The sequence below is a fragment of the Jaculus jaculus genome, chromosome 20 (assembly GCF_020740685.1).
Source record: "Jaculus jaculus isolate mJacJac1 chromosome 20, mJacJac1.mat.Y.cur, whole genome shotgun sequence".
Classification (NCBI taxonomy): Eukaryota; Metazoa; Chordata; class Mammalia; order Rodentia; family Dipodidae; genus Jaculus; species Jaculus jaculus.
Genome location: NC_059121.1, coordinates 15,761,725 through 15,772,711, shown reverse-complemented (window position 1 = coordinate 15,772,711; position 10,987 = coordinate 15,761,725). Strand labels below are relative to the sequence as shown.

The 10,987-nt window shown below is 41.6% G+C and overlaps 1 non-coding gene across 1 annotated transcript; it reads right to left on the bottom strand.

The window, feature by feature from the left end:
• Nucleotides 1-5,163: 5,163 nt before the first annotated feature.
• On the bottom strand, nucleotides 5,164-5,353 carry LOC123456313. The gene has a single exon (XR_006634452.1). It is a non-coding gene; the product is annotated as a U2 spliceosomal RNA (small nuclear RNA).
• Nucleotides 5,354-10,987: the final 5,634 nt, after the last annotated feature.

Sequence of the window (10,987 nt, the reverse complement as noted above, 5' to 3'; positions counted from 1 at the left end):
CTTCTTGCAGCAGTGTGCCTTTTTTCCCCCTGAGGTAGGGTCTCACTCTAGAATGCTGACCTGGAATTCACTAGGTAGTCTCAGGGTGGCCTCGAACTCATGGCAGCCCTCCTACCTCTACCTCCCTAGTGCTGGGATTAAAGGAGTGTACCACCACACTCTACTTGTCGTTTTTTAAAAATTATATTTGTTTGTGGGAGAGATGGAGACAGAGGGAGAGAATGGGTGCACCATTACCCTTTTGGCTGCCTCATACTGAACCCCTTTTGTGAACCAACTCATCTATCTGACTGTCACTTTTTCCCTCCCTCCAGATCTCCCTCTGTGACCTTCTGAGCTTAATTAGGGTACAGGTATGACCATGGGTGGGGATCATTGGTGCATGGGAACTTACTTTTTTTTGTTACTGCTGTTTTAAATCTTTCACATAGTTTGGATAGGGGGCTGGGGAGATGGTTCAGTGGATAAAGTGTCATTGTTCTAGCTCTCATACTGGAGTCCAGTCTTTAGACCTCCCCATATAAAATCTGGTGGGCTTCTGTCATCCTAGTGCTCACATGGTAGGAGGAGAATTTCCCAGCAGCTCTGAAGCTAGTGCAACAAAGAACAGTAGTGGCAGAGTGAGATAGAAATCTTGCCTTCCACGAGGTGGAAGGTGAGGCCCTACCCAAAGTTGTCCTCTGGTCTCTGTGTGTGCACTGTGGCACACGACAACCGTCCCCCCCACCCCACTCCCCGGTGCATGTTAGCATACACATAGAAGTTAAAACACTTGGGGCTGCAGAGGTGGCTTAGCACTTAAGGTACTTGCCTGTGAAGCCTAAGGTCCCAGGTTCCATTCCCCAGTGCCCATGTAAGCCACATGTACAAGGTGGCACATGTGTCTGGAGTTCATTTGCAGTGGCTGGAAGCCCCCACATGCCCATTCTTTACCTGCCTCTTCCTCTGTGTCTCACCCTCTCGAGTAAGTACGTAAAATGTTTTAAAAGTTTTGATAGCACCTGACAGGCTGTGATACAGAGTTGCTTCTGCCTCCTAGGAAGTGGTATTAATCAGAATTTAGGGATATTAGGTTTCAGGTGTATGTGAGTTCCCAGTCTCACTACTGTACTGTACTGTGTTACTGTCTTTATAAAACAATAGCATGTCCTTTAGAAATAAATTCACTGAAGCATAGTGGCTTGAACTCTGAGAGTTGTAAGGATACAGGTGGCCTTTTTTTTTCAAGGTAAGGCTCACCTGGTTCATTTCAGTTCCGACAGGTTTATTCAGACTTTGGCCCGTGTTCCTCTTTTTACCGGCTCAAGGTGGTTTTTAGCATTTCAGACTGGTTCAAACTGGTTTTGGCTGGTTCAGACTGGTTCAAGGCAGTTTTTACCGGTTCAGACCAGTTTTTACCAGTTCCAACTGGTTTATTTGGGTTCCGATTGGTTTATTCTGATTTTGGCCTGTTTTCCACTTTTTATCCAGTTCAAGGCGGTTTTAACTGGTTCAGACCAGTTCAAACCACTGTTGGCCGTCAGACTGGTTCAAAGTGGTTTTTATGTGTTTTGACTGGTTTTTAGTGGTTCTAACTGGTTCATTTTGGTTCCGACTGGCTTATTCTAACTATGGCAGGTTTTCTGTTTTTTTCCTCTTCAAGGTGGTTTTTAACCATTCAGACTGTTTTAAACGGGTTTTTACTGGTTCCGACCAGTTCAAAGTGGTTTTTACCAGTTCAGATCAGCTTGTACTGGTTCTAACCAGTTCATGTAGGTTTATATAAGGTTGTAGGGGGAAGGGGACATGGTCAGGGCAAGGAGTTGTAGGGGTAAGGGGACGTGGCCAGTGCAAGGAGTTGTCAGGAAACCTAGAGGGGATGTAATTAGATGTTCATCTAATCTTGCCTAACTGGCTTAACATCCTGACTGCACCAGGCTTCACATCGTGACCATAAACTGGCCTTTTGTAAAAGATAAGATTCTGTAAGCAGTCTGCTGACAAGTTCCAGAATAACAATGGTCCAATTGTGAGTGGGAGGATTAAGATAAGTAGAAGTCCTTCCAGCTTTGTCCTGTTAGGGAAAAAAGGGAGATTCTCTCAAGGAAGTGTTTCTTCCCTGGATTTGTGAGATGTCACTGGAGGATCATCAGCTTGTTTAACAAGTCTCTCTGGTCAGACAAGCGTACTGATCCTTGGCCCCAAATGAGTACTGGGTCTGGGCCATTCCATATTTTTTTGTATTTTTGTATTTTTTTGTATTTGTGTGCCAAAAGCGATCAGCTGCTGACTTTCCTTGAGTGTCAGGGTTAAAAAGCTTAGGACAAACAAGGCATGATGAAGGATATTTCTTAGAGAGCCTTTTATGTGATATAAATCCCCCGTTTTTAACTTTTGGAGGGTAAATGGACCCAGAAGAGGGGCCCCTCATGCCAGAACACCCCAGTGGGTGTAAACTCAGTGGCACAAATGACCAGGAGAAGAGGCTTTTTATAAGAGATAAAAGTGACTTTGGCTCAGAATGGTAGCCTCCACTATCTTTAGGGCCTCTAAAATTTACCACAGGTAAACTAAATGTAAAATACTGATGAGGAGTGTAAGGGAATTGTAAAAAAGCAATTCTTTAGGTCAATAATGATTTTACAATGTCCTTTAGGAATTGCTACTGGAGTGGGGAGGCCTGGTTGTAGGGCCCCCATAGGTACCATGGCCTTATTAATTTCTCTAAGGTCCTGGAGCAATACAAAGATAGGAGTATTCCAAGGAGAGGTGGTAGGTCCAATATGGCCTGCAGCAAGTCATTCCTGTACTAACATCGTGGCTGTAGCTAATTTCAGAAGTTAAGGGCCATTTATACATTTAACGTATTTTTTTCCTTTGGTTACAGATTTCTCTCTGAATATTTAAGACCATGCAGATAGCCAAAAGTTAATTAGGGATTAATTTTAGAGGTCATTAATGGCTCTCCAAAGAGACTTTAGGGACACAGGAGTAGCCCCATTTTTTACTGTGTCTTGCCTGTTAGGATGAGTCAGGGCCATGCTGGCCAAATAATTTTCCCTTCTTTGGGAAGTCAGGAGGGCCAATTATTCCTCAATTGTGACTCTCCTGTTTTAGACTGTACACCAATTTTGTTTGTGTCTCCATATCCTCCCTGCTCAGGAAGACAGGTGACTTACCAGGGGGCCAGTGTAGAAGTGTCCTATCATCTCCAGTGGCCTCATGACATGGGAATACAGGCCAAAATATTGACACTTTTTACTCTAATGATTCCAGTTGGCTTTGGCTTATACATAGGTGATTAACACAATCAGAAAGGAAGTTATATCAGCCTGTATGTATGTACATATAGAGCACATTTGATTACTGAAATAGTCTTAGTTAAAGAATGGCACAAGGGCTTCTAAAATCATTCTGTCCTATCTTTAAAATTTTTGTTGTACTGTGGCAGCATAAGCCATATATCCGAGGCATAGGAAGTAGGCACATCTCACATTTTAAATATCTGACATTTATAAATATAGGCAGAACCTGTTACCAGTCTTGAAAACAGTACCAATTGATTTATAAACTTAACTAATTTAACCTAGAGATTATCAGAAAAGAACAAGTAAGACAGTATAAGGGCTTAGCACCTGTGTGAAAACATCTTTGATTAGTTCAGATACCTGTGTGGGTACAAATTACCCAGAAAACATTGGAAACAGAACCATGGAGCTTGAATTTATATATAGAGAGAGATGAGAACCATTGTTTGAGCGTGAGGCTGTACCCTAAAGTAGGGAATATGTCTTAAGAGTTAATTTTGTTATAAGCACTGAACTTAAGATGCAAAAATTATGACAGTTACTTTGCATACAATAGAATAGAATTTGGTCTTTCCTGAGCCAAAATAGCTAGCTAAAAATTAATATAACTCTTGTTAAAATTTTTTTGAAAGAAAAACCATTATTTGACAACCAATGATTTTGGCTTAAACTTGATAGCTATTGATTTTATGTACCACAGAAATTTTTATTAACATAAAACAATTTTATGTTTTACCCATGACTTAAGTTTGATAAAGTTTAAGTAAGCTATCCCAACAAATCCAAGGAAGATGAAAGTTATTATTACTGAAATTAAATCACTTAAACCTAAGTGATTAAACCTAGTTGTGACCATTCAATAAAATTAGCATAAATAAGACAGAAGCTATCTGTAAAGTCACAATGTCTTTAGGTATGAGTACTTCACCTTTGGAAATTAACCATTTTTATGTGAGTCTTTATCTTTAGAATAGTTAAAACCTTGATGAAAAGAGGAACCTAATTTACTTTACTGAGAGTCTTACAGACAGTTTTATAACCCTTAAATCATAACAAATTAGCATCAGTGACCTGTTAATGAGTAAGGCCTTATCATAAGACTCAGTTTATCTATTTAACATTTTGTCTAGTGAGAGACTTTATCTAACAGATGTGACTTTAGGTGTTCATAAGAGGTGAACTAGAGAACCACAGTTATATGCTGTATTACTTTTTCCTTGTCAGAGACAATTGGCCACTTTTGTCTCTAGTCAGAGTTTTGGGGACACATGGCTTAAACTTGCATGGGGTTTGAGATAAAGGGGGTTCCATCTGTTTTTTTTTTTTCAGAGCCCAGCTTTCCATGAATTTAAGTAGCATATGTTGGAAAGCAAGAGCAAAATTAAATTATAGAGCAGAGAGATAAGCATCCTGACATTTCTTTCCTATTCCGAAGTTGTTTGTTTTTACATAGCAAATTTACCCATTTGCAAAACACAAGGTGATAGACTCTTGTCTATGTTTAACTTGGTTAAACCTCCAATTACATCTGTACTTATGACTTTGTGACCCACCTAACATAGGCATCACCTGTGTCTAATGTAAGATGAATTTAGATTAAGACTATGTCCCTATATAAAACTTTTAGAGTATCCTTAAGAGTCTGTAAGCAGTTGAAGAATCTCTAACTTTAGGCATGGTGTTTAGGTTTAGCCTGAAAATTCTTTCCTACATACGCACATCTTTATCCACATACTTTAACATTCTCAGTACCACTCAAAAATTTTTAATGAGCATTCTATGTCCCAACATTGAAAAATTCTTTTCCCGTTCCTTCAATCAATTCATCTCACCCCATCATTAATTATCTTTTCTCTCTATTTTTTTTATTCCCCTGAGGGGGTGAACCACTCCTGGAAGTACTGCAATACCAGGTCAATGTGTGGAGTAGATGGAGTAAGCTCCTATTCCAACTCCAAGCTCCAAAATTCCATTTAATATATGTCCTCGGATAAGGGACATATCAGATATTAAACTGTTAAGAACAGATACTACACTTGATCTTAGCCAAAAGGCCAAGAAGTGATTATCTTTCTTATAAGGCTATTAAAAAATTACACCAAATTGATTAATCCTATTACTAAAAAGAAAGCAGTCTTACTACAATTTTATATCATTAATACCAATAACACACTTGGGAATGATTTTATTAGGAGTAGCTAAGGCAAATTGTGTTGTTATCTTGAGGCAGGCTGGCTCAGAAGTCAGATCAGTTACCTCCTCCTTTTAAGTAACAGAACATTACAATATTTTTTAAAATATCTGACAAATTATAAGTTACTTCTTTAGAGGAAGTCTTGGTGTTTTTAATGATCCTCTATGTAAGGTGAAGTTGACCTAGAACAAATATCTGGCAAATTCACTCCTGTGAAGACATTTAACTTTTCTTTTTAAATTTCTATGCTTAGGTCTTTGATTTTCTTGAAATGGCTCTCTAGAAGAGAAAGGAATGTCACCTGTGTCCGTCTCATCTCTTTAGTTACAAACAGTCACAAACATGACATGACTAGCAAGCACAATGAGCACACATAAACACATATATGCACACATATAAAAAGAACATATTCTCCTGATAAAATCAAAAGGAACTTGAAGCAATCTCGATTCCTTGTGTTTTTAAAATATCTTTTACTATGGCTATTAGCTCCTTTTTACTCTTTGTTAATTTTTTTTTAACCCATGTTCCTTGTGTCTTGAGAGAAGTTTTAAACCCTTTAACAATTTATGCTTACTTAGGGTCTGTCCCATGATAGAAAAGGAATAGAGGAGAAACGGCAAGACCAGAGGGCAACATTCCCGGTTGGAGAACCAGCATGGGTGGTTCCCCGATGGGCCTGACCGCAATTTTAAGAGCTGGCAGCTGCTGTAAGAGCATTTACTGGCTGTTGCGTACCCAGTTTTGTTGATAGGAAGAGAGGCTAGATAGGAGGTCTTTGCCAACACCCGAACGGGCTGTTGGGATGCGCACAGGGAGCTGGGGCCATCAGCCAATGCCAGAGGGTAGCCCTGGCCAAGAGGCTTCAGTTGCCCTGCCGCTATGTTGCAATTCCACACGATGGTGCCAACCGAAAGTAAAAAGAGGAAGAGAAGTGCAAATAGGAAGTCCCGCAGTTCTTGTGCCTTGAAAAAAATGACTCAATAGTCTTTATTTTAATTGCCAAAATTCACCGCTTACCTCATACAGATCAGTTTCACAGGCAGGCTTTTCTGCGTCAATCATGGTGCGGGTCTGTTTTACAGGTGTATTGCCTGTAGTGACCTCTATGCAGACCTTCATACACCCCTCCGGTGGGATGGTGGTCTAATGGCTGGGACGGCCATCAACTTTGAGCAACATTCAGGTCTTTCTTCATACCTCGGGCCTCACGTTCAGGCGCCATTTGCCCAGGCCAGCGGGGAGTCGAACAAAGAAACAAGGTGAAAATCAACCTGAATGAAATAAGGCAAACAAACACAAGAAGGAGACCATGTTAGATGTTTGTCACAGCCTGGAGAGTTTATTCTTTCATGTAGGTTCATATAGGGTTGTAGGGGGAAGGGGATGTGGCCAGGGCAAGGAGTTGTCAGGAAACCTAGAGGGGATATAATTAGGTGTTCATCTAATCTTGCCTAACTGGCTTAACATCCTGACTGTACCAGGCTTCACATCCTGACCATAAACTGGCCTTTTGTAAAAGATAAGATTCTGTAAGCAGTCTGCTGGCCAGTTCTAGAAGTATCTAACAGAAAGCTGGATGGACCAGCTTTCTGAGTAATGAGTCAGTTTATGAGCAGGCCCAGGCAAAATGGAGAGGCTTTTGCTCTATGGCTCCAGACAATTTCAGACCAGTTCAAACCAGTTTTTACTGGTTCATGGCAGTTTATTCCCGTTCATACTTGTTCATTCTAGCTTTAACCGGTTTTCTGGTTTATACTGGTTCAAGTTGGATTTTACAGGTTAAGAGAGGTTCAAACTGGTTTTGACCCATTCATGCTGATTTCTTCTGGTTCAGACTTGGTCATCCCGGCTCTGTCTGGTTTTCCAGTTTTATCCCGTTTTAGGCCTTTTTTAGTGGTTTGGAGCAGTTCAAACCAGTTGTTACCGGATCAGAGCGGTTCAAACCTGTTTTAACCCATTCATGCCGCTTTCGTCTGGTTCAGACTAGGTCATCCCAACTCTGACCCGTTTTTCGGTTTTTACTGGGTTTACACCATTTTTACCAGTTTTGAGTGATTCAAACTGGTTTTTACCGGTTCAGAGAGGTTCAAATCGCTTTTGACCTGTTCATGCCGATTACTTCCGGTGCAGATTTGGTCATTCTGGATATGATCGGTTTTCTGGTTTTTATCGGTTTTTGGCCATTTTCACCAGTTTTGACCGGTTCAAAGAGGCTTATACCCGTTCAGAGGGGTTCAAGCCGGTTTTGACATGTTCATACCGATTATTTCTGGTTCCAAATTGCTCAGTCCACGTCTGATCAGTTTTCCAGATTTACTGGTTTATGGCCATTTTTACCGGTTTTGACAGGTTCAAACCGTTTTTACCAGTTCAGAGAGGTTCAAACCGTTTTTTGACCTGTTCATGCCGATTACTTCCGGTTCTGACTTAGTCAATCCAGGTCTAACCAGTTTTCCGCTTTTTGCTGGTTTTTGGCCATTTTTACTGATTTTGACGGGTTTAAACTGGTTTTTACTGGTTCAGAGCGGTGTCTAACTGCTTTTGGCCAGTTTATGTCAATTACTTCCCGTTTTGACTTGGTCATTCTGGGTCTGACCGGTTTTCCAGTTTTTACCAGTTTTTGGACATTTTTACTGGTGTGGACCAGTTTAAAGCGGTTTTTTACTGGTTCAGAGCAATTCAAACCAGTTTTGACCCGTTCACACCAATTAGGTTTGGTTCCGAGTTGGTCATTCTGGGTCTTACGGGTTTTCCAGTTTTTACCAGTTTTTGGCCATTTTTACGGGATTCGACCAGTTCAAACTGGATTTTCATGTTTCAGAGTTGTTCAAACCGCTTTTGACCCATTCATGCCGATTGCTTCCACTTCCGACTTGGTCATTCCGGGTCTGACCGGTTTTCCGGTTGTTACCGGTTTATGGCCATTGTGGTGGTTTGATTCAGGTGTCCCCATAAACTTAGGTGTTCTGAATACTAGGTTCCCAGCTGATGGAGATTTGGGAATTAATGCCTCCTGGAGGGAGTGTATTGTTGGGGGCCGGCTTATGGGTACTAAAGCCAGGTTCCCCATGCCAGTGTTTGGCACACCCTCCTGTTGCTGTGTCCCACCTTATGTTGGCCAGGGGGTGATGTCCACCCTCTGCTCATGCCATCATTTTCCCCTGCCATCGTGGAGCTTTCCCTTGAGCCCATAAGCCAAAATAAATCTTTTTCCCAGAAGCTACTCTTGGTTGGATGATTTCTACCAGCAATGCGAACTGGGCTGCAACAGCCATTTTTACCGGTCTTTACAGGATCAAACTGGTTTTTCCCCGATCAGAGTGGTTCAAACCACTTTAGACCCGTTCATGCCGATTACTTCCCATTCCAACTTGGTCATTCCGGGTTTGAGAGGCTTTTGGTCATTTTTACGGTTTCGACTGAATCAAACCCCTTTTTACCAGTTCAGAATGGTTCAAATCATTTTTGACCCGTTCATGCCAATTACTTCACATGCAGACTTGGCTATTCCGGGTCTGACCGGTTTCCCAGTTTTTCCCGGTTTTGGGCCATTTTTACCGATTTTGACCAGTTCAAACATTTTTTTCTGGTTCAGAGCGGTTCAAACCGGTTTTGACCTGTTCATGCCGATGACTTCCGGTTCCAACTTGGTCATTCTGGGTCTGACCAGTTTTCTGGTTTTTACCGGTTTTTGGGTCATTTGTACAGGTTTTAACCAGTTCAAACTGGATTTTCCTGGTTCAGAGCAGTTCAAACTGGTTTTGACCCGTTCATGCCGATTACTTCCAGTGGAGTCTTGGTCATTCCTGGTCTGACTGGTTTTCTGATTTTTACTGGTTTTTTGGACATTTTTACCGGTTTCAACAGGTTAAAACTGGTTTTTCCCCATGCAGAGTGGTTCAAACCGCTTTTGACCTGTTCATGCTGATTACTTCCGGTTCAGACTTGGTCATTCTGGGTCTGACCAGTTTTTGGCCATTTTTACTGGTTTTGATCAGTTCAAACCTGGTTTGTCTGGTTCAGCGTGGTTCAAACCTGTTTTGACCCGTTCAGGCCGATGACTACAAGTGCAGATTTGGTCATTCTGGGTCTGACCGGTTTTCCAGTTTTTACCAGTTTTTCACAATTTTTACAATTTCAACTGGTTCAAACCCGTTTTTTATCGCTTCAGAGCAGTTCAAAACGTAAATCACCTGTTCATGCAGATTACTTCTGGTGCTGACTTGGTCATTCCGTGTGTGACCGGTTTTCTGGGTTTTACTGGTTTTTGGCCATTTTTACTGGTTTTGACCGGTTCAAACCCGTTTTTACCAGTTCAGAGCAGTTCAAACTGATTTTGAGCTGTTCAGGCCGATTACTTCCGGATCTGACTTGGTCATTCCGGGTCTGACCAGTTTTCCGGTGTTTACGGGTTTTTGGCCATTTTTACTGGTTTTGACATGTTCAAACTGGTTTTTCCCCGTTCAGAGCAGTTCAAACCGCTTTTGACCCGTTCATGCCAATTACTTCCGGTTCCATCTTGGGCATTCCAGGTCTTACCGGTTTTTGGCCAATTTTACTGATTTGGACCGGTTCATCCCACTTTTTCTGGGTTCAGAGTGGTTCAAACCTGTTTTGACCCATTCTGGCCAATTATTACAGGTGCAGACTTGGTCATTTCAGGTCTGAATGCTTTTTCGGTTTTTACCGATTTTTGGCCATTTTTACTGGTTTAAACCGGATCAAACGCGTTTTTAAAGGTTCAGAGTTGTTCAAATCATTTTTGACCTGTTCATGCTGATTACTTCAGGTGCAGACTTGGTCATTCCGTGTCTGAGTGGTTTTCCTGTTTTTACTGGTTTGGGGCCACTTTTAACAGTTTAGCCCAGATAAAAGGGCTTTCAACCGGTTCAGAGTGGCTCAAACCATATTTGACCCATTCATGCAGATTACTTCTGGGGCAGACTTGGTCATTCTGGTTCTAACGGGTTTTCCAGTTTTTACCGATTATGTGTCATTTTTACGGGTTTCGACAGGTTGTCCGGATTTTACCGGTTCAGAGGTGTTGAAACCGATTTTGACCTGCTCATGCTGATTTCAATAGTTTCAGACCCGGTTATCCCGGCTGTGACCCCTTTTTGGGTTTCTTCAAATTTTTGTCCATTTTTGCCAGTTTTGACAGGTTTTCCAGATTTTACCGGTTCAGGGATTGAAACCGGTTTTGACCCAGTCATGCAACTTTCATCTGGTTCACACACAGTTACCCCAGCAGTGACTGCATTTGCAGTTTTTTCCAATTATTGCCCATCTTTACCAGTTGTGACCTGTTTTCTGGATTTTACCCTTTCAGACAGGTTGAAACTGGTTTTGACCCGGTCATGCCGATTTCATCTGGTTCAGACCCGTTATCCTGGCTTTGTCCCCATTGGCATTTTTTCCGGTTTTTGGCCATTTATAACTGGTTTCAACAGGTTTTCCGGATTTTACCGTTTCAGAGCGGTTGAAACCACTTTTGACCCGTTCA